This window comes from Bufo gargarizans, chromosome 8, assembly GCF_014858855.1.
Source record: "Bufo gargarizans isolate SCDJY-AF-19 chromosome 8, ASM1485885v1, whole genome shotgun sequence".
Taxonomy (NCBI): Eukaryota; Metazoa; Chordata; class Amphibia; order Anura; family Bufonidae; genus Bufo; species Bufo gargarizans.
The window spans coordinates 27,661,152-27,686,190 of NC_058087.1; the positions used below are offsets into that span (position 1 = coordinate 27,661,152).

Below are 25,039 nucleotides of genomic sequence, written 5' to 3' on the forward strand. Positions count from 1 at the left end.
CTAGACGTATCTGGTACTAATTACCCCTACAGTTGATGTCTATTGGTGAAGCAGAAAATGTGTGATGTCTGTATACACATATAATGAACCTTAGTGGGTTTTTTTTGTATAAGATAATTAATAGGACATATGTATTGTTATATATTGTTGAATATTATGAAGGATGTCAATGCATCTATTATCTTATCTATTTCTCACTAGGAACGCATAGACTCCTAAAACATGATGAAAAGAATGTTAAGCATAGACCGGTGTTATTTTGACTAACAATCAATTACCTGTTGAAGTGACAGAGGAGACACACATCTCTGTGATAGTACAAGGTCTAAACTGGTACCTTTATGTCTATGCTGTAATTGATATATGTATCAAAGTTAATCCCTTTAGCTATGATTTAGGATTCCATATGTTATGTGTATGGAATGTAAGATGAAGTCAAACCTGGTCATTTAACCCTTACTAATAATGATGCTAGTAGCTTATGCAATAGTGCCATTTAGGGATGAATAAGTAACCTTACACCAACAGCTGAAATGCATTCTGGGTGATACAGTGACATCACAGTCATTATCATATGTACACGCCTAACCGACAATGATTGAAAAACTCCAAGTTGGGAATGTGTGTCTGATAGGTTTTTGATAATAAACCACACACAAGAGGGAAAGAAAAGAGAAGAAAGGAGGGACACCCCAGGAGAAAAATCCCAATGATCTGAACAGTCGTTAGAGCTGACTTCCCATAGACTGCATATTATTTGCATTCTCGGGTAAGGTATAACTTTATTATGTGTAGTATTGATTGAAATAATTGGCTTCATATTTAGTAACTCCCCGCTTTAGTGCGGATGTATAATGTTGAAAGTGCTACATCAATATTATCACTATTCAGTAAAAATGCATATTACTGAATAAAAGAACTAATATTGATATCAGAGAAACTCTCATTCCATAGTCAATATCAGGCCTGATAATTTATAAGTTGTGTCGCAATACTACCCGATATCCGAGATTGGTCATAGTTTGAGCAGAGCAAGGGTTCGTATATACTCAAATCATTATTGAGTTTACTGTGTATAATCAACTGATAGTATATGTCATAATTGTGGTCGGGATGTTTGTATTACATTTTATGTTTGAGAGGTAATATGGAACGTTGGTATTCGTGTTAGAGCTATCCAGTGGCGAATTTAGGGCACTTGATATCACTACGTGTTATTGCATATTATTGAATTTTATATTGATTAAGCTTTGATTGTATTTTGAGTTATTGTATAGTAAATCATTTATATTTTTACATAGACGCTTGCACCATGTTTTACTGATTGCACAATATAATTAAATTAATGACAAACTCTTTTTGAGGTGTTTTATATGTCCACCTCTAGGATCAATTCCCCTTGAAATTTTTCCTTTGATCCTTTCTTTTATGTAAAGCATTTGCTTTATATCTCTGACAACATAGGAGCTTCTCTGGTCTTCAGAAGCAGTGCTTCTATCAGGCTCAGGATCTCAGCACGCTCTGACAATCCCCCATTTCTTCAGCCATCTTCTGTGCCTCTGTTACCAGAGATGGATCTTGCTTGACAACAGGCAGTGGATTATAAATTAGGTGGAAGTGAGATCCCTAGTGGCCATGACTTTACTTTTTTTTTTCAGGTGCAGGCAGATTTTTTTAAATGAAGTGATTTAGAAATGTGCTCGTTACACAACTTTCTATTAAATGAAATGTGACTCTTTAAAGCGTACCTGAATTTTCAAAAGAAAGTTTGCATAATGGCTGTGCTTCTTTGTATAATCATACCTGTGAAGGAGCAGGTGTTTTTTGGGCTTCCCTAAAGTCTTTTTCAGCCATACTATTCCCTATTGCAAATGCACAGCTAGATGCATTCTGCTCAGAAGCAGGGGGCGTCTCCCTTCTGTGAAATCTGCCAGCACTGCACTGCTGACGTTCTTTGCCTTACTTCCCACTGTGTTTGTTTTCAGCTCCAGAGCTCACTGAACAGATAAGGAGGGGGAGATCACATTTACAGACACTCAGAAGGTTCCTGTTATCTTCAAAAGCACCGTAGAAGCAGTTCTTTTATCAGGCTAACAACCTCAGCTAGCTCTAGCACACCCCAATTTCCTGTGAGACATCTTCTGAGTCTCTGTTACAAGCAACGGACTGCAAATTAAGTGATTTAGAAATTTGCTATTAAATGAAATAAAATTGCATGAAAATTCTGTGACTCTTTAAGAACCGTCTTACATACCCTGGGCAGATAATGGTTGCCATTAGGCTGGTTTATTTTGTTCAGAACTTGGATCTGCCTAATTTTGTTAGAGCCCCTCTGCTAGAGCAGTGTCCACCTCTTGGGCTGATGAAGTCTGAAAGTGCTAGATCAGATTTTTGCGTGTAGCATTGAGCTCACGCTGTATGTTGAATTTCTGGTTCTCAAAAGAGACTTCTCTCAGGCTCTGCCTATGGGGATACTTATTGTTAATTACCCATTATTGTGCTGCTGTTAGGACTAAGGGAAAACAGATTAACATTAGAAATCAATGCTTGTAGGCTATGTTGATTCCAAACTCTCCACATCCCTGATTTTTGCTTTCCCTCCCAGAATGCTGTAGATCAGGCAGTACAGGCATGCACAGTAAAACAAAAGGAGCAGCCACTGTTGTTTAATTTACTGCATGCTGCACAATACACAGCTAGGGGCATTGGTGGAAGAGTCTCCCATATTCTTGCTCTCAGGTCGTAAATATAAGCATTTTAGTAAGGAGGACAATTGTAGCACTGAGTGTATGGCACTAATCCTTGGGGCACTGTGTGGCACTATTCTTGTAGGCACTGTATGGCAATACTATGTGGGCACTGCATGGCATTATTCTTGTGAGCACTGTATAGCAGTTCTTGCAGGTATTCTATAACACTATTACTAAGTGCCCAGTAAATATCCAGAAGTAGGAAAAAAATGGTAACCGATTGTTTGGTGTTGCTTGGTATAATCTAGAGAAGTATCAATGATGTGGTGAAAGAAAAGCTTTTTTCAGGATCTTGTCAACGCGTTTCGAGGGTAGAAAATCCCTCTTCGTCAGGACAATATACAATACAGGTTTTACACCGTACAGTGTTGAAAAAACAGCAGTGATTTTGGCGCGCAGGCCAAAGGTAGAGCAGGGGGTGTTTCTGCGATGAGCGGCATAGCCTTGTTTGGAGCACAAACTCCGAGTTGTTACATTATTATTTCTTATTATTTCATTATTAGAATGAATCAATAACAAACAGTTTAATGAGATCAGACCGCAGCTCCCTTTAACCCTGTGGTCAGTTTATTACAAGTTACACATAAGTAACAACTCAGAGTTTGTGCTCCAAACAAACTTATGTCACTCATGTCAGAAACGCCCCATGCCCTGCCTTTGGCCTGTGTGAGATCCACTCCTGGGAGTTACCACAGAGAAACCGCGGCTGCAGCCTGGCTCACACCGCCTACTGGTCGGTTATCGAAAAAGTACCAGCAAAGCTCTCCAAAGTGGCTGTGACTCCTCACAACCCAATATGGTAAGCGTATTTTAGCTTTTCCCATTGATCACTTTATCCACTGACCGCACATGTGGTGCTGCCTCCTCTCTTTTACCTTTCATATGTGTCCAGTAAGACGTTATTCTTGTGGAACTGTATGGCAGAAACTACTGTGGAAGTGTATGGCACTATTTCTGTGTGCACTATTGGTGAGGGCACTGTATGGCACTATTGGTGGGGGCACTGTCTGGCACTATTGGTGGGGGCACTGTATGGCACTATTGGTGGAAGCACTGTATGGCACTATTGGTGGGGGCACTGTCTGGGACTATTGGTGGGGGCACTGTCTGGGACTATTGGTGGGGGCCCTGTATGGCTCTATTTGTGGACGCACTGTATGGCACTATTGGTGAGGGCACTGTATGGCACTATTGGTGAGGGCACTGTATGGCACTCTTGGTGGGGGCACTGTATGGCACTCTTGGTGGGGGCACTGTATGGCACTCTTGGTGGGGGCACTGTCTGGCACTCTTGGTGAGGGCACTGTATGGCACTATTTGTGGAAGCACTGTATGGTACTATTGGTGGGGGCACTGTCTGGCACTATTGGTGGGGGCACTGTCTGGCACTATTGGTGAGGGCACTGTATGGCACTATTGGTGAGGGCACTGTATGGCACTATTGGTGGGGGCACTGTATGGCACTATTGGTGGGGGCACTGTATGGCACTCTTGGTGAGGGCACTGTATGGCACTCTTGGTGAGGGCACTGTATGGCACTATTTGTGGAAGCACTGTATGGTACTATTGGTGGGGGCACCGTGTGGCACTATTGGTGGGGGCACTGTGTGGCACTATTGGTGGGAGCACTGTCTGGTACTATTGGTGGGAGTTCCGTATGGCACTATTGGTTGAGGCACAGTATGGCACTTTTGGTGGGGGCACAGTATGGCACTTTTGGTGGGGGCACTGTGTGGCACTGTTCCTGTTATTTGCCTGGCATTATCACTTGAGCAGTTTGGGAAAAAATGGGACACGTTAATGAAGATCTGAAATAAATTACTTTAATGAAGACCGAGGTGATATTTACAAGACATGGGGTTTGGCACAGATAAAAATATTTTAAACAAGAAAATGTCTCCCTCCCAGAGGAGCTCCATCGAGCGTCTTCTCGCCACATGCAAAACCCTCTCATCCAGCGGCACAGCGACACAAGCAGTGAGGTCTGTCGCATCATGTTCAGCATACCATCTGCTGCTGACACACAGCGGAGGCGGCCATTTTGTCAGCTTCATTTCACTGACCTAACACAGGTGAGTTATGATGGATGTTCATGCCTGTGATCGCATTTATTGGCCTCTCATGCACATCCACAAAATGGCCGACTATGAATGGCACACGCTCTATAGGTGACCCAACAAAACGATCTTGTGCGCCTGCTCCCCCTGCATCAGTGATGTTTCAGCTCACAAAATGGCTGCCTGTATTGTGACTTAAGCAATGGCTCGTTCTGATGTACCTACTGGTCGCCACTCTTCTATCTTTTACAATCCTGAAATATATACTTACCACATAAAATAACAGTTTGTGATTGTACCGTATAAGACAGACGCCATGACGGGGGCACTTTTTGGCGAGTTTTCCCTGCAGAAATATCTAATCATGGGGCGAATGGCTTGGCAGCCATTCAGAACTCTACGTTCAGTTTCTAAACTAAACGGCATTGGTTGCTATGGGTAACAAGGCACAGTGGCCTCATATATAAAAAGTAGTGCAGACTTAAAAGGGTTGATGTTGCCCATGGCAACCAATCGGACTACTGATCCCTTCAAAACTACCCGGCATTGAATATGGAATCTGATTGGTTGCTACAACGTGCGCCATTTTATAACACCACAAGCTATTGGTCAACCAAAATGTACATGGTGTTAAGTGCAGGAATCTGTTGACATGTCTGAAGAAACTATTAGCAGGTGGGAGTCTATGAGAAGAACCCCCACTGACGGGTAGAACGGAGGGGCCTGTGAGTTCTGCCACTGAGTCCTGTCGCTGAGGAACCTCCATATCTCCAAGCTATGTTTGGTTCAATGGGAAATAATATAGACGTCCCTAGATCAATGGGACTGTTGATATATATGGCGGTAAACACAAGGGGATTCCAGCAGATAACAGATCAACGGGAACATTTACAAGCCGCTAATGGACATAGTCCTCTGTATTCTCTCCGACCATCTTTGTTTGTCCACATCTGACCAGATGTGTTACCGTTATGCATTCTCCATCTCCATTTAGATTGAGATGGAGATTGTCATGGCTTAACTCCTATCAACCTGTTTATAGGGTCTGTCATTAGAGACAGACTGGTTGCTAGGGAGAAGGTTTCAGCCTCATCCACAGCAACCAGTCCGTAGAAGTGCCTGGAGGAACACCGGTACTTAAATCGTGCTTTGAGTCTAAGACGTGGCCCACTAGCAGTCTAAGGCCTCATGGCTCCATACAAACAGTCTATGGGGCCCTACAGAACCTTCATACACCTGTGATGTCATCAGATGTGATAATACAAAGATATTCCCCCCTAAAATGATTACTTCTCAGGGAAGATATCCTAATAATATGGCTCTGTATGTGGGCATCATACAGTGGCTATACCTATAGCTCTATGGTCTGGTGCTCCTGTGACTCTAGATGCCTCTATAAAGCTGAGCATGAGGCCTAGCCAACTAGTACTAATTAGGTAAACTGCATCCTGCAAAATTAAGTTTGTGTTAGGGCAAGACTTATACCGTGCTAGCCCATTAAAGGAACACTAAACATAGAAATGCACACATTTTTTTTTTTAAGAATCTTTTTCTTTTTTTTTGGGACCTTTTTTATCATATTACAATTACAACTGTTTCCCAGGAGGTCAGTCATGTCCCCGCTCCTCCTTCTCACTGTCCCTTCTGGATGCAAGACAAGTGGCTGCAGCAGGAGCCTCTCCCCTCTACAGGAGGACAAAAAGACTGTTAAGCCCTGCTTCAAAGCCAATCCTCACCAACCAACCGATCCCCACTCAGAAATGGAACAGATCAGGAGGATCAACCCTGTCTGATACAGGATCCTGCAGATTGACACAGTGGGGGCAAATTAACCCATTTAGTCTTATTGTATATTTCTTGGTTTAATGTTCCTTCAGAAGAAATTCAAATCCTTGTTTGCTACTATGGGCAAACATGGATTTGAATTTCTTTTAAAATTCTTCTTACAGAATTACTTATTTTGTCAGACCAGCAGCTAAATGGTGTTGAAACGTGGCAACCACTGCGATCGGCTCAGAGCAGTTCTTAGACCAGAAGGGGGCGACAATGAGCACTGGGGAAAAGCCCCCAGCTCCTAGGGTAAATATTATGGCTCACAAACATTCATTTATGACGTGGGATTGTACAGAACTGTGCTCTCATTGGGCAGGATCCACAAGTCGATACATTGTTGCACTGCATGAAGAGGCCATAAGCTCGTTATATCTACAGGGAAATGGGCAGGAGGCATGAAATTCGTGACCATGACAACTATACCTTCATCCTTCTGTCTGTCATGCGCCACTACCAACCATACCGCAACACACATAATCCGCTCACTCTGTCACCCACCCTCACCCCATAACAGTATTTAAAAAAAACATCTATTGAAAAAACTCCAAAAATTTTTTGAATTTTACCAACCCAATCAGTCTTGTGGCTTTTTTTTCCTGAAATTGATGTTTTTGACCCTCTCCCGCTGGATCTTAGATTTCCTCAAAATTATAATTTTTTTTAAATAATAAATATTTTTTTTTGACTGATTATATACACAGCAAATCTTTGTCCATATATCGGCACAAGAAAAAGAATCATGCCCAGACGTCCTTAAACACGACACTGGAACGGGGCAGGTTTGGTTGACTCCCATTATGGTCCTTCATCCAGTGGATCCAGTTTTGGAGGGGAGAGGTGATGGAGGTCCATGTAAGGAGAGATCAGAGCTTGAAGTGGGACCGCAGGGAGGTAGGTTGGAATGTCTATGAGTGTGGTGTTTGTAAAGAGGTAGGTGGGAGTCGTCGCACAGTGTACGCAGCGTCTGTAGAGTCTTCGGCGTGTAATATGTCATGATGGGTTCTCACGGTCACAGTGTTGGAATTGTTACAGCGCAATGTCTGTGTGTTCTTGTGATTCCCTTTCCTCCTGGGTCTTCCTCCCCGCTCCTCTCGCTCTGTGCTATACTCGTACGGCTGATGCTGCTCCGGAGGTAAGTGGTACCCTGGAGCCGCAGTCATAGTCCAAATCCACCACTGTGTGAGCACCGGTCATCCGGCCCCGAGTTGAACCCGACTGCTGGTCTCGAAAACTCTGAATGTAGCTCTGGAGAAAAACAGGATCAGGTAATAAATGAGTCAAACCAGGAGCATAGCTATAGGAGGTGCAGAGATAGCAGTCGCACCCAAGACATTGTGCCTGACAAAAATGATCTGCATAGATAAGGAACTCCCACAGGGCTTGGACCCCGTCCCGATTCCTCAAACAAAGGGTCTACAGAGGTTCTCAACGTCTTCAGTCACAGGTTGGGAGATGAATGTCTGTGGAACCCCTGTTTAACAGACATCCGACATTCTCGATACTCACCGGGGAGATCACATCGCCATCAAATCGCCGAATAGGAGTAGGTTTTCTACGGAAGGCTGGCTCAGGTGGATGCGGTGTTTTGTGCTGCGGGTGAGGATGATGATGATGAGGTCTCTTCTTCTTCTTCTTTTTCTCCTTACGCTCCTCTCTCTGCTTTATTTTCATAAGTTGTACCCGGCGCTGCTGCCGACTGATGATAACTGATGGGAAAGTAAGAATGCAAAATGAATACAAGTCATATGACATACAGTATATATCAAAAGATGCCCAGGTTATACCAGCATAGTCCATATCACTACACTACGTGCAGAATTATTAGGCAAATGAGTATTTTGACCACATCATCCTCTTTATGCATGTTGTCTTACTCCAAGCTGTATAGGCTCGAAAGCCTACTACCAATTAAGCATATTAGGTGATGTGCATCTCTGTAATGAGAAGGGGTGTGGTCTAATGACATCAACACCCTATATCAGGTGTGCATAATTATTAGGCAACTTCCTTTCCTTTGGCAAAATGGGTCAAAAGAAGGACTTGACAGGCTCAGAAAAGTCAAAAATAGTGAGATATCTTGCAGAGGGATGCAGCACTCTTAAAATTGCAAAGCTTCTGAAGTGTGATCATCGAACAATCAAGCGTTTCATTCAAAATAGTCAACAGGGTCGCAAGAAGCGTGTGGAAAAACCAAGGCGCAAAATAACTGCCCATGAACTGAGAAAAGTCAAGCGTGCAGCTGCCAAGATGCCACTTGCCACCAGTTTGGCCATATTTCAGAGCTGCAACATCACTGGAGTGCCCAAAAGCACAAGGTGTGCGATACTCAGAGACATGGTCAAGGTAAGAAAGGCTGAAAGACGACCACCACTGAACAAGACACACAAGCTGAAACGTCAAGACTGGGCCAAGAAATATCTCAAGACTGATTTTTCTAAGGTTTTATGGACTGATGAAATGAGAGTGAGTCTTGATGGGCCAGATGGCTGGATTGGTAAAGGGCAGAGAGCTCCAGTCCGACTCAGACGCCAGCAAGGTGGAGGTGGAGTACTGGTTTGGGCTGGTATCATCAAAGATGAGCTTGTGGGGCCTCTTTGGTTGAGGATGGAGTCAAGCTCAACTCCCAGTCCTACTGCCAGTTTCTGGAAGACACCTTCTTCAAGCAGTGGTACAGGAAGAAGTCTGCAAGGTAAGAAAAACATGATTTTCATGCAGGACAATGCTCCATCACACGCGTCCAAGTACTCCACAGCGTGGCTGGCAAGAAAGGGTATAAAAGAAGAAAATCTAATGACATGGCCTCCTTGTTCACCTGATCTGAACCCCATTGAGAACCTGTGGTCCATCATCAAATGTGAGATTTACAAGGAGGGAAAACAGTACACCTCTCTGAACAGTGTCTGGGAGGCTGTGGTTGCTGCTGCACGCAATGTTGATGGTGAACAGATCAAAACACTGACAGAATCCATGGATGGCAGGCTTTTGAGTGTCCTTGCAAAGAAAGGTGGCTATATTGGTCACTGATTTGTTTTTGTTTTGTTTTGTTTTTGAATGTCAGAAATGTATATTTGTGAATGTTGAGATGTTATATTGGTTTCACTGGTAAAAATAAATAATTGAAATGGGTATATATTTGTTTTTAGTTAAGTTGCCTAATAATTATGTACAGTAATAGTCACCTGCACACACAGATATCCCCCTAAAATAGCTAAAACTAAAAACAAACTAAAAACTACTTCCAAAAATATTCAGCTTTGATATTAATGAGTTTTTTGGGTTCATTGAGAACATGGTTGTTGTTCAATAATAAAATTAATCCTCAAAAATACAACTTGCCTAATAATTCTGCACTCCCTGTATATACAAGAAGATGTATAACTTATACCAGCTGTACATATATAATTATATACAGGAGATGCCCAGGTTATACCAACATGGTCCATATCACTATATCCAAGTAGATGCATAACATACCAGCTGTACATATATAATTATATACAGGAGATACCCAGGTTATACCAGCATGGTCCATATCACTATACACAAGAAGATATATAACTTATACCAACTGTGCATATATAATTATATATAGGAGATACCGAGGTGATACCAGAATTCTCCATATCGCTGTATACAGAAGATGTATAACTTATACCAGCTGTACATGTATAATTATATACAGGAGATACCCAGGTTATACCAGCATGCTCCATATAACTATATATAAGAAAATGTATAACTTATACCAGCTGTACATACAGTACAGACCAAAAGTTTGGACATACCTTCTCATTCAAAGAGTTTTCTTTATTTTCATGACTATGAAAATTGTAGATTCACACTGAAGGCATCAAAACTATGAATTAACACATGTGGAATTATATACATAACAAAAAAGTGTGAAACAACTGAAAATATATCATATTCTAGGTTCTTCAAAGTAGCCACCTTTTGCTTTGATTACTGCTTTGCACACTCTTGGCATTCTCTTGATGAGCTTCAAGAGGTAGTCACCTGAAATGGTTTTCACTTCACAGGTGTGCCCTGTCAGGTTTAATAAGTGGGATTTCTTGCCTTATAAATGGGGTTGGGACCATCAGTTGCGTTGTGGAGAAGTCAGGTGGATACACAGCTGATAGTCCTACTGAATAGACTGTTAGAATTTGTATTATGGCAAGAAAAAAGCAGCTAAGTAAAGAAAAACAAGTGGCCATCATTACTAAGAAATGAAGGTCAGTCAGTCCGAAAAATTGGGAAAACTTTGAAAGTGTCCCCAAGTGCAGTGAGAAAAACCATCAAGTGCTACAAAGAAACTGGCTCACATGCGGACCGCCCCAGGAATGGAAGACCAAGAGTCACCTCTGCTGCGGAGGATAAGTTCATCCGAGTCACCAGCCTCAGAAATCGCAGGTTAACAGCAGCTCAGATTAGAAACCAGGTCAATGCCACACAGAGTTCTAGCAGCAGACACATCTCTAGAACAACTGTTAAGAGGAGACTGTGTGAATGAGGCCTTCATGGTAGAATATCTGCTAGGAAACCACTGCTAAGGACAGGCAACAAGCAGAAGAGACTTGTTTGGGCTAAAGAACACAAGGAATGTGTGGAAAAATTAGACCAGTGGAAATCTGTGCTTTGGTCTGATGAGTCCAAATTTGAGATCTTTGGTTCCAACCACCGTGTCTTTGTGCGACGCAGAAAAGGTGAACGGATGGACTCTACATGCCTGGTTCCCACCGTGAAGCATGGAGGAGGAGGGGTGATGGTGTGGGGGTGCTTTGCTGGTGACACTGTTGGGGATTTATTCAAAATTGAAGGCATACTGAACCAGCATGGCTACCACAGCATCTCGCAGCGGCATGCTATTCCATCCGGTTTGCGTTTAGTTGGACCATCATTTATTTTTCAACAGGACAATGACCCCAAACACACCTCCAGGCTGTGTAAGGGCTATTAGACCATGAAGAAGAGTGATGGGGTGCTGCGCCAGATGACCTGGCCTCCACAGTCACCGGACCTGAACCCAATCGAGATGGTTTGGGGTGAGCTGGACCGCAGAGTGAAGGCAAAAGGGCCAACAAGTGCTAAGCATCTCTGGGAACTCCTTCAAGACTGTTGGAAGACCATTTGAGGTGACTACCTCTTGAAGCTCATCAAGAGAATGCCAAGAGTGTGCAAAGCAGTAATCAAAGCAAAAGGTGGCTACTTTGAAGAACCTAGAATATTACATATTTTCAGTTGTTTCACACTTTGTTGTTATGTATATAATTCCACATGTGTTAATTCATAGTTTTGATGCCTTCAGTGTGAATCTACAATTTTCATAGTCATGAAAATAAAGAAAACTCTTTGAATGAGAAGGTGTGTCCAAACTTTTGGTCTGTACTGTATATAATTATATACAAAGGATACCCAGGTTATACCAGCATGGTCCATATCAATATTTATTTAATGTACTTATATAGCGCTACTATATTCTGCAGAACTTTACAGATATTATCATCCAACTGTCCCCAATGGGGCTCACAATCTAAGTTCCCTATCAGTCTGTCTTTGGAGTATGGGAGGAAACCGGAGTATCCGGAGGAGACCCACTCAAACATGGGGAGAACATACAAACTCCATGCAGATGTTGTTCCTGGTCAGATTCAAACCTAGGATCCCAGCGCTGTAAGGCACCAGTGCTAACCACTGAGCCACCATGCTGCTATTTATATACAAGAAGATGTATAACTTTTACCAGCTGTATATATATAATTATATACAAAGGATACCCAGGTTATACCAGCATGGTCCATATCACTATATACAAGAAGATGTATAACTTATACCAGCTGTACATATATAATTATATATAGGAGATGCCCAGGTTATACCAGCATGCTCCATATCACTATGTACAGGAGATACCCAGGTTATACCAGCATGCTCCATATCACTATGTACCCAGGTTATACTAGCTGTACAATGTACATATACATATAATGAGTCGTCTAACCAAGAAAACAATGTTTAAAAAAAGGTGTAAAATGGCTTAAAAATGAATACTCCTCTTACAGATCCTTGCCACTTCCTGCCTGTTTAAAGGGGTTGTGCTTTGATATCAAAGGATAAGGGATACGTATCTGATCGTCGGGGGTTCGACCACTCAAACTATCTTCTTGAAATCATCGTTAAGACCCCCATCAATGAGATGCTTATTCCCAAGCTTGTGGATAGAGGATACGATGATATCATGGCGCAACTCCTTTAAATCCAGTTCCTTTAAACGGACACTAAAAATTTGCGTAATCCGTCAATCTTCTTCCTTCCTTTGATCCAACGTTGTCTTACATAGCAATTAAAACTAAGAACTATATAAAGCATTCTTCTGAAGGCATCTCAGGAGCTTAATCATGTCCCCTCTGCTTCTCCTCACAATCCTGTGACAGGCTGTAAGACTACCGGCTGCAGCAGGAGCCTCCTCCCCCCCTCTCCCCTTCCACACTAGCCAAATACTGGTTGGACCAGTGAAGACAACTGGCTGCAGCAGGAGCTATTAAAGTCCAGGAAACACCCTTTTAGCCCCGCCTTGTAGTCTAAACCACGCCCCTTCTGCAGTTAACCATTTGAAAATGGAAGAGATGAGCAGGAAAACAGGAACTGGGCAGACAGGCATGGTGATAATGAATGATGTGGAAGCTCAGCGCAGACTCCGCCGTTGCTTTCATTAGGAAACAAATCTCTTTATCCTTCTATGTGATAAAACGTCGTTTAAGTAAGTTCCGACTAAAGAAAAAGCGATATTTCTATTACACCGCGCGCTGCCGTCTCTTTTACCAGTTCCTATGTGATAGTATAAGTGCTCTGTTAAGGGGGGGTCACCGCAGAGTAATAGGGAGGGCACCCCGACGTCTTCCTGCAAATAGAAGGCAGCAGGAGAGGCGAGCAAAGCATGAAGACTAATTAAAGCGGGATCGTGATGGTGAATTAATGTTTTCTATGTAGGAATACGTCCAGTATAATATTCCAGGGGGTCAATTGGCCCGTTATGCTTTGGAGGTATTACTCCTACCTAATGCAAGCAGAAAGCTAAACGGAATAATTTTAATAAGTTAAATGGGTTTTTTACTATAACAGAGAAAATAATGACTTTCCGTATAAAACTTAACTTATACTTCTCGATATTAAAGTGATACCCCACAATGTATACAATAATTGATGACGTATTGTGCCACATAAGAAGAGCAGAGCCTTACTTTGGATGTGGTCAAGGATAGTATCATCCAAGTAATTAAAGATTCAACAACTTACAGTTTTGAAGACCAAAGGGCTTGGATGCTTTGGCAAACGAGAAGAGTGAGGGGGGGGGGGGGTCTTTCCCTTATGAATCCCTGAAAATACTATCCCTGCCTAAAGGCGGAGCACCCGCTCCGAAAGGGGCGACCCCACCTCTCGGTGGCTAAGCCCTCGCTGTCACCTACTGTGACCCCACTTTAATATCGAGAAGTAAAAGTAAAGTTTTATACGAAAAGTCATTATTTTCTCTGTGATCGTTATTTCTGCACTTCTCAACGCTATCAATTTTTGTCAGTGATAGTAAATGGGTTTTTAAGTCTAATGTGTTGATTTAAGATCCAAAATTCTGTGCAGATTCAGGTCCTAGTGTAGCTTTATGGAGGTCAGAACGACAGAGCTCCAAATCTACACGATAAAATTCTGCTTGCCAGCAGCCACCACTAGGGGGAGCTCACAGCATACGACATTTAATGTATAAATATACATGCAGCAAGCTCCCTCTAGTGGTGGCTGCAGTGGATTTGGAGCACTATTGTCACGCTTCGGTGTGGGAGGGAAACACCACACTGAGCATAGGAGGGAACAGGGAATCAGGCCTGAGAACTAGGGAAGGAAGATGGACACCTCCTAGTGAAAACCCTAACCAAAATCCTGACTGACTACTAGTATGAACAGACCCCAAAGGTAAGTGAGTTCATATGCAGGAATACCTAGAGTCCTATCAAGCCCTATAGGACCCTGGTGCTAATGGCAGGGACAAGACTATCTGTTCCTCCAAAAGGAAGGACGAACAGGAGTCTCCTTCAGGCCTAATACAAACAATAGGCAAATGCAACACACAGAACCCAAACAAAATACAAAAGGTAAAGGAAAGACTTAAAGGGGTTGTCCGGGTTCGGAGCTGAACCCGGACATACCCATATTTTCACCCAGGCAGCCCACCTGATGTTAGCATCGGAGCATCTCATGCTCCGATGCGCTCCCTTGCCCTGCGCTAGATTGCGCAGGGCAAGGGCTCTTCTGTTTACAATCACACTGCCGGGTGGAAGCTTCCGCCCGGCAGTGTGTTCGGTGACGTCACCTGCTTTGATGGGCGGGCTTTAGCGCTGCCCTAGCCATTTTACTGGCTAGGGCAGCGCTAAAGCCTGCCCATCAGTGCCGGTGACGTCACCAGGCTTCCTGGCAGCCCCACGGAGAGCCCGGTACGTCACCGGATCTCAAAAAAATGCCTTTGCCCTGCGCGATTTAGTGCAGTCAGGGGGGCTGCCTGGGTGAAAATGGAGGTATATTCGGGTTCAGCTCTGAACCCTGACAAACCCTTTTAACTTCAAAGTAGCAATGGAAGCACCAGGAACTCAGCCGAGATCCAACCACAATCTATCCAAACAGAAGCTATAAACCGCACAGCATTGTGGGAGAAGCAACTATAAATAGAGAAGGTTAAAATGACCCTAATAGCCACACCTGGGGAAAGAAGGTGAGGCAGGCACCAGAAACAACACAGACGTCATTTGATCCAAACGGAAAACATGTCAGATCAAACCACGTGTTGCCAGTCTCACAGATCTCCTGCCACCTGTCGGGGGACCGCCCGTGACAACTGTATGAGAAAATCCGAACTCTGACGGCTGTAAAGATAAATTAAGAAATTATTTACCATGAAATTTTAAATCTATTTTAATTGAAAATCCTTCTTTTAATTTATATGCAAAGGGGGGCTTAAGTGCACCGAAGGGTGAGCCCAAGTCGTTGGATGCACCTTAGGTTCTCTACTGTGCAAAGATGACTCCTTCCCTTGACTGACAGGGCCAAGCACCATCAGCATCCCCTTATTTGGCCCTGTAATCCTGGACCTGAGCCATACTTTCCACCACTGGTGCATGCACGGTTATCCTCAGATGTAGATGTACTGCGAATGTGCTGATTGCAGAATGCATGGCGCAGGTGCGGTAACTGCATCGACAGACGAGAGGACGATCTGCATAGCAAAGCTATGCTTGTGGCCAGCAGGCTCAACCCTGTGAGGCATTATGTCTGGTTTTGTAGGGTTGATCTTGCCGATAGTGATTTTCTGCCCTCCACCAACCCAATTTTAATTAGAATAGTGTTTAATGTAACGTAAAAATCCACTCCCTGCTGTATGACTCTGTGGTCATGTGCCGCCGGGGGACACGTCACCACTGAGACCAGTGAATGGCTGCATCGGTGCACGTGACCCCATCTGGATGCCACACGCCGGGGATCGGAATATCTCAGTACTGGAACAGTGCAATGAGGGATCTGTGAGTGACAGTAAACAGTTTCTCAGGTCTAATTAAAAGTGGGTCATTTAAAGCCACTCATAGGGACAGGGTGGGACGACCAACCAATGTGTATGAGGGTCATCAGAGGGCCGATGTAGAAGAATTGGGCATGTTGGATTGCAGCATGCTCGGTCCTTTTTCTCCACCAGAGGAGTCTGACTGTGGCTTGATTCCCTCCCTTCATTGAAAAGACATGGCTGCGTTCTTGTCTATGGGGACGATGGTGTGAATAATGAGTATCGTAACTATATGTGGGGGGGGGGGGGGGGGGGGCTTTAGCAAACTCATCTTTCTCTAATCCCTGCTTCACCTGCAGAGCCAAACATCTCAATCCTTAATCTACACGGGAACCATAATCTCATTTGTAATCCAAAATCAACAATAACATCAGAAAACTGACATCAAAGGGAATATGTTACATATATTCTCCAATACTAATTAAAACTACAGTCGTGGCCAAAAGTTTTGAGAATTACATAAATATTGGAAATTGTAAAAGTTGCTGCTTAAGTTTTTATAATAGCAATTTGCATATACTCCAGAATGTTATGAAGAGTGATCAGATGAATTGCATAGTCCTTCTTTGCCATGAAAATTAACCTAATCCCCCAAAAACATTTCCACTGCATTTCATTGCTGTCATTAAAGGACCTGCTGAGATCATTTCAGTAATCGTCTTGTTAACTCAGGTGAGACTGTTGACGAGCACAAGGCTGGAGATCATTATGTCAGGCTGATTGGGTTAAAATGGCAGACTTGACCTGTTAAAAGGAGGGTGATGCTTGAAATCATTGTTCTTCCATTGTTAACCATGGTGACCTGCAAAGAAACGCGTGCAGCCATCACTGCTTTGCATAAAAATGGCTTCACAGGCAAGGATATTGTGGCTACTAAGATTGCACCTCAATCAACAATTTATAGGATCATCAAGAACTTCAAGGAAAGAGGTTCAATTCTTGTTAAGAAGGCTTCAGGGTGTCCAAGAAAGTCCAGCAAGCGCCAGGATCGTCTCCTAACGAGGATTCAGCTGCGGGATCGGAGTGCCGCCAGTGCAGCGCTTGCTCAGGAATGGCAGCAGGCAGGTGTGAGCGCATCTGCACGCACAGTGAGGCGAAGACTTTTGGAAGATGGCCTGGTGTCAAGAAGGGCAGAAAAGAAGCCACTTCTCTCCCAAAAAAACATCAGGGACAGATTGATCTTCTGCAGAAAATATGGTGAATGGACTGCTGAGGACTGGGGCAAAGTCATATTCTCCGATGAAGCCTCTTTCCGATTGTTTGGGGCATCAGGAAAAAGGCTTGTCCGGAGAAGAAAAGACAGTAAAGCCTCCTGAGACCATTCATGTGTGGGGTTGCTACTCATCCAAGGGAGTGGGCTCACTCACAATTTTGCCCAAAAACACAGCCATGAATAAAGAATGGCACCAAAACACCCTCCAACAGCAACTTCTTCCAACAATCCAACTACAGTTTGGTGAAGAACAATGCATTTTCCAGCACGATGGAGCACCGTGCCATCAGACAAAAGTGTTAACTAAGTGGCTCGGGGACCAAAATGTTGACATTTTGGGTCCATTACCTGGAAACTTCCCAGATCTTAATCCCATTGAGTCAATCCTCAAGAGGCGGGTGGACAAACAAAAACCCACAAATTCTGACAAACTCCAAGAAGTGATTATGAAAGAATGGGCTGCTATCAGTCAGGAATTGGCCCAGAAGTTGATTGAGAGCATGCCCAGTCGGATTGCAGAGGTCCTGAAAAAGAAGGCCCAACACTGCAAATACTGACTCTTTGCATAAATGTCATGTATATTTCACTACATCACAGAAACAACTGAAACAAAGATATAAAAGCAGTTTAGCAGCAAACTTTGTGAAAACTAATATTTGTGTCATTCATAAAACTTTTGGCCACGACTGTAGATAGATTTTCCATTTTTGTAACCTGCTTTTAATTTCTGATTGCAGGTATACAGTATTTTATTTTAGGTACATGTAGGGGCGGCATTCTTGTCTGACATTTTGAGATATGCTTAACAGCAGCCACATTGACCATAGACAGGAGATGACTTCTACAGGGAAGTGTTGTGAGCTTGTTCTGTGACCTGTGCAGAGTTCATTGTGCAATGAGGGGGAGTAAGTAAGCTTTTGATGGATCCTGTGTTATCTATATTATTATTTTATTGTTATTATTTATTATTAAAGCGCCATTCATTCCATAGCGCTGTACATATGATAAGCGGTGCACATACATAATATAGACAGTTGCACTAATCATAAACAAGACGAGTTACAGACTGGTACAGAAGGAGAGAGGGCCCTGCCCGCGAGGCTTACAATCTACATGGTATGGGAGAAGGACACAGTAGGTGCGGGTGAAGTTGGTCATGGCGGTATAGAGGCAGCAGGGTCACTGGTTGTAGGCTTGTCTGAAGAGGTGGGTTTTCAGGTTTCTTTTGAAGGATTCCACTGTCGGTGAGAGTCTGATATGTTGGTGTAGCGAGTTCCAGAGTATATGTATATTTAAGTGTTATCCGTCTAAAGTGATCTCTACTCTACAGGGAGTCAGTGTATTATTAGGCCAAAGGTCCCCATGATGATAAGCTGATGTTACATCATCTTGGGACCCCCAGATAATAATATTAAATGACATACAAATTCATTGTGGTGCAGTACATCTCTACAGCCTGGTGGTGGCGCTCTGTGAGCACTAGAGGAAGGTGAAGCCCTATTTGTATTGTAATGAACTGAACAACAATGCAGATTAAATTACTCTGATTGAAAGTCCCCTCCCGGGTGTAGAAGAATCCACCGGAGGGCGATACCAGTTCATTACTATCGCTACATAATTGCAATTTCTGTTATTATTTAATTCTAGTATTTATGGCACAGGAAAAACACAAAAATAAAGGTGATTTTGTAAATCCTGGAATGTTTCTAACCAGAAGAAACTTATAAAAGTATGAAAACTGTTTTGGAATATCTTTTTACTCCTAGGCAGAGAAGCTACAGCCCCAAAGCCCCAGGCTGCACTACTGAGACATTTTGATGATAGCAGGATATAAGGCTACAAGGCAGAAAAGCCTCAGGTACTCCCCCTTACCAGAAAATCAAGGGTCCGCTAGCGTCACCCTTCATTCAAATCTATGGGAGTTACAGAAGGGCTGTGGACCCCCAACTATGTCATGAGTACTATGGTGGGAAAAACCCTTTGAAGGGAAAGTTCACCCGCTAAACCTAAAGTGGTAACAGCCGCAGTTAAAAGTCCATCCATTGGTGTATGCAGCTCCTACGCAGAATTATATGCTTTCATGGTAAGAAACTACAAGCAAGCTCCGTGTAGTCTGCTCCTGCAGTGATATCACTAGCCATCTGTCGTCTATAGCTTGCGAATCTATCATGACTGCAGGATCAGACTACACAGGGTGTGTTTGTAGTCTGTTACCATGGAGATGCATAGGCGCTGAAGGCAAACAACAAGAGCAGATTTAAGTCCGTTTTTTTGGCGCTTTTATCAATTTTCTTTTTTAGTCTAAAAAAAGCAGATGTTAGCTATATAAATCTAAATTTTTTTTATTCCTTTCTTCTTTTTTTTTTCGTTGCATTTTTTGGTTCAATTATGTTTTTTTATGGCGTTCTTACAGTGTTTTATTTTTCAAAAGTCCTTTAGAGATCTACAGAGGAACTGACATCGGTGGGGGATATCTACTATTAGTGAAAAAAAAAAGGATCTGGCGTCCATTGACTTACAAATGTTTTTCATACTAGTTCCGGTTTGTTCAGTTTTGATTTAATACAACCAGATCCGGCCAAAACGGATGGATCCGGATATATTAAATGGCATGAATACATTAATTCCGGTTTTGAGAGCCTCTGCCGGATCTCAAAAACGGAATTAACAACGCAGATGTGAAGGTAGCCTTAGTTAGATGTGGGTATAGTAAACTAAGAGGAGGTAAGAACCCCCTCTATGGTGTCTAAACAGACCAAATGGAAAGGGTCTATAAATGAGACAACCCCTTCAAGTCCTGAAATGCTTCTATAAAGTAAGCTGCAGGTGTTCTACCATCAAAACTACCTATAAAGAATCGGTCTCCTTCCCCCTCTGGCAACTGACAATACAGTCCCTTCTTCCCTCCCCTCCAGTAAGGAGTTCTCTTGGGTATACTGCCATGTTTAGGCTACATGCACATGACGTTGTTTGTTCCGTGTCCGTTTCCGTTTTTTTTGCGGATAGGATGCAGACCCATTCATTTCAACAGCTCCGCAAAAAATGCAGGCAGCACTGTGTGTGCTGTCCGCATCAGTATGGTCCGGAACGTAGCCCCCGCAAAAAAAAACAAAATAGAACATGTCCTATTCTTGTCCATTGTTAGGCATTGTTACAAAGGATCCGCAAAAAAAAAAAAATTTTTTTTTTTGCGGATCCGCAATTTTCAGACCGCAAAACACATACGGTTGTGTGCATGTAGCCTTAATGTGAGATTCTGCTCCTTCCCTGACAGGCAGGACAAAAAGATGTTTCTATTGGCCTTAGTGTCCGGTGAGGGACTGAGCATGTGTGACCACCAGTACTCGGTTCATTAGGTGGACGTGCACATTGCTATACACATTGAACACCAGTGGAGCCATACTATGGAAGTCGTTGTCATATCGTTTCACTGCTGCAAAACTGAGAAAAAACCTTGACCATTATCAAGATGATGGTAAAAATATCACCATGTGTGAATACGGTCTGAAGGCTTACAGGAGAATTGCACTTAACATTGACTTCGAACCTATTAGATGACAACAGTGATGGGCAATTCTGAAAATGAAGTGACCATTCCTTCGAGTGTCACCGTGGATCATTCGTGGTCCCATCTTCATATGATGCTTCAGATGAGATATTCATGGGCAATGTTCCTTTAAATGATGAACGGCTTGGTACCTACCTTCTGTGTGTGAGTATCCCTCGGCCGTCACTTTCCACTGGACCAGGACTCCCAGTAAACTAAGTACGGGCCAGATGCCGAGAATAACCCAGCTGTACCAGCACATGGGCTGCGGAGGGTCCACCTTCATGCGGCTGGTACACGTACTGCACCAGCAGAAAGAGCTCGATGAAGTAATCCACAGTCACTGTCATGATGGCGCTGCCGAAGACGGCAGTGGAGAGGGTGGTGAAGAAGCGCTGCCACTGTAGGTTAGCAACTGCAAACATCATCCCGATCCCCAGAAGCAGGGCCACCGGGACCCAGACAGTGCGCGGGTGGTAGAACTGCTCCATGACTATCAGCGTGGCTATGGCTAGGAGCAGTCCGAGCAGTAGGCCCACCATGAACAGTCCCACGCTCCTCACCAGCATGGTCACCAGGCCACACAAGATGCCAATCCCAAGGCCAATGCCCACGCTGGCTTCCACACTCAGCTGAGTGTCCCAGGACCCGTTCCTTGTAGCATAGCATGAAGATGACCACAGAGCCAAACATGAGACCGTCAGGAACATGACAGCCTTGAAGCACCGGTAGCCTGGAGGGACAGAAGGATGACATAGTCATTATACATGGACAATATGGCGCTTCAGTCTACATACAATGTATTATACTCCAGTTACATCCAAAGCTACGCTCTGCTGGCATGCTGAAGCTCTCAGGTTACATAATCTGAAATGTCACTGGATTCCCCTGCTGGAACAGTGTCTTTACAGGGCGATGCAGAAACTACATCTCCCACAATGCAACGCTGCAGAGAGCATGACACTATGGCGTCGCGGGTTAGACCGTCTGCTTGCGTCTGTCAGATCCGCCTCTACACATCAGTCTTGACAGTCAGCAGAATTCTTTATATCACTTCCTAACATATTTTGTGCTTCGATTCCCTATGGTGTTCAAAAACCTCTGCTTCTCCTCAGTGAATGGAAACATAGTTCTATATCCTCAGATGGCGGAGCACATCCTGTTCATGCCTGGTGGAAATGGAGAGAGTTCAAACAGAACTACACAGGTGTGAATTATCAGGACAGGTAAATGAGAATGTTTCCATTCACTGACAGCAAACCTAAACACAGTGATCACACTTAAAGGGCATCTGTCAGCAGATTTGCACCTATGACACTGGCTGACCTATTACATGTGCGCTCGGCAGCTGAAGGCATCTGTGTTGGTCCCATGTCTGTATGTGCCCGCATTGCTGAGAAAAATTATGTTTTAATATATGCAAATGAGCCACTAGGAGCAACGGGGGCGTTACCATTACACCTAGAGCCTCTGCTCTGTGGGCAACTACTGCACTTTCCTCATTTTGATTTACACTGCCTGGTCCTGTCAATCAAACTGCGGCAGCTGCAGAGAGAGCAGAGCCTCTAGGTGTAATGGTAACGCCCCCGTTGCTCCTAGGGGCTCATTTGCATATGTTAAAACATCATTTTTCTCAGCAATGCCGGCACATATGAACATGGGACCAACACAGATGCCTTCAGCTGCCAAGTGCACATGTAACAGGTCAGCCAGTGTCAGAGGTACAAAACTGCTGATAGACGCCCTTTAAATCCTGCCCATGGGTCACTTACCAAAGAAACAATAGATAATTCCGAAAAGGCAACACATCGCGCAGACGACGGAAGGGACGACCTGGTACCTCCGCTCTATCTCCTGCTCACAGGAGGGAGGCCAGTCCTGCCCCTCAGGGGCAAACTGCTTGAAGTGAAAGGCTTGCATAGTGGCGGTCATATCTTCAGTAGGAGACCCCCGATGTCCTGCGGCCCACCTCAGCGTCTTCTCTGCATTAGGTCTCCGTCTCCACGCCGCGACTCGTCACCAGTCCTAGAGAGAGGAGCGTGGAAAGGGTTAAAGGGTCCATAGAAGCGCAGCGTGCCGGCGACACAATGGAGCAGTCAGGATGAGCCGCACGGTAGACAAGATTTCCAGGAACAGGAAGCTGCAGGATGGAAAAGACGCTAGATAATTCTAGGAGTACGGGAAAGAAGGAGAAGCCATCGCATTTATATTAATTTTACTGCCCAAGTTTATGTCAATGAGCTAAAAAACTGTAGAAATCTAGGTAAAATGGCATTTACCTGTGCACTAACCGCCATAACCCCATATCTCATATCTTGTTCTCTAGTCACAACCAAAGCTGTTTTCAAAATTCTAAAGGTTGCCCTTGGAAACAGACTACAGTTTACATACATTCCACAGTCATATATCAACATAACCAAGCTGAGCGAGTCATTTGGCACCCCCCAAGAGGTGTTATACAAAGTACTGTAGATTAGATATTTAAATATGCCCAGCCCCGTGCCTGGCATTCATAGCTTCACCCGCGGCTCCCTCTGTAGGTACAGCCCGTCTCTCCTCCTCCTTCATTGGGATTACACTTGAAACCCTCCTGTGATGGCAGAAAGCCTCTTGTGCCGGGCAGAGCTGTGAACTGAGCTGGCACAGCACAGGGATAACCCAGCACTGTGATGCCAGGGGCACATGAGTATATAGGGTGGTGCAGGACGTCAGTATACATCATGCAGAACACAGACCCCAAACATCCATGCTGATGAATACAATACCCTGCCTGTGACTTCTGAGCCCCTCACCCATTGTGTGACCCCCGCTGTGTGACCCCAAGCTCATCAACCATTGTGTCTGTACTCGCCCAACACCCACCATCTGAGGTATGTCACAGTGCAACAATAAGCGATAGATAGATAGATAGATAGATAGATAGATAGAGATAGATATGGGATAGATAGATAGATAGATAGATAGATATGAGATGATAGATGATCGCTATGATATGCTCTCGCTCTCTCGCTCGCTATCGATCGCTAGCCGATCGCTCGCTCTCTCGCTGCGCCGCTCTCTCTCTCGCTCGCTCGCTCGCTCGTCGCTCGCTCTGCGCTCGCTCGCTCTGCGCTCGCTCGCTCGCTCGCCTCGCTCCTCGCTCGCTCGCCGCTCGCTCTTCGCTCGCTCGCTCGCTCGCTCGCTGCTCTGCGCTCTGCTCGCTCGCTCGCTCTCATCGCTCCCACCCTCTCCTCATCCCTCGGGTCACACCCCTCAGCCCCCCTCCGCAGTTCGCGGAACAGCTGACCCCTGGCAAACACTGCACAACAGAAGTTCCCAGCCAGTAAAATAATAGTGTCATCCCTGCTGCCCAGAAAGGATGTGCCCAACGATACCATCCAAACCATTAACACTGAACTAGCAGCTAAGATCAGCTCTGTGCCAAACGTCACCCTGGCACAACACCCCGCCATCAACTGCCTACATCTATATGACAGCAAACACCTCAATAAGCAAGGAGTCAGCCTCCTGGCCAAAGAAATGAAGGACATTGTACTAACAGAACCCCTCGGCCTAGACCCTACACAGGCCAATTTGGAGACAACAGGGAAAGTCCACCGACAACACAAAGACCTCAAGTATCAAACGCCACACCACAAACAGGAAACAAGGCCCTGTACCCCAACGCGGGCCACCAGAGGCAAAAACCATGGAGGAAACCACCCGCCTCACACAGAGAAATACAGAGCAGAGACCTAGACGAGATAAAAAACCTGCTCAGAACTTTATGTAGAACATTCAAGTGACTGGACAACACAAGCCTTATCTATCATACCAGAACCAGTCAGACCCCCAGCTCGTCTTATGAAACCTGCTCATTACAAGGTATAAGGAACCCGCTATGACATCCTTATAATAATCAGCTGGAACATCCAAGGTCTGAACGCGTCAGCCTTTGGATGTAAAGTAAATGATCCAGACTTCACCCAGAGTTTGAGAAACATCGACATTGAAATTCTTCTAGAAACATGGACTAAGGCAGAGAGCGAGTCCCTGGCACCC

At 44.3% G+C, this 25,039-nt stretch overlaps 1 pseudogene; it reads right to left on the bottom strand.

The window, feature by feature from the left end:
- Positions 1 to 4,601: 4,601 nt before the first annotated feature.
- On the bottom strand, positions 4,602 to 22,930 carry LOC122945230 (annotated as a pseudogene).
- Positions 22,931 to 25,039: the final 2,109 nt, after the last annotated feature.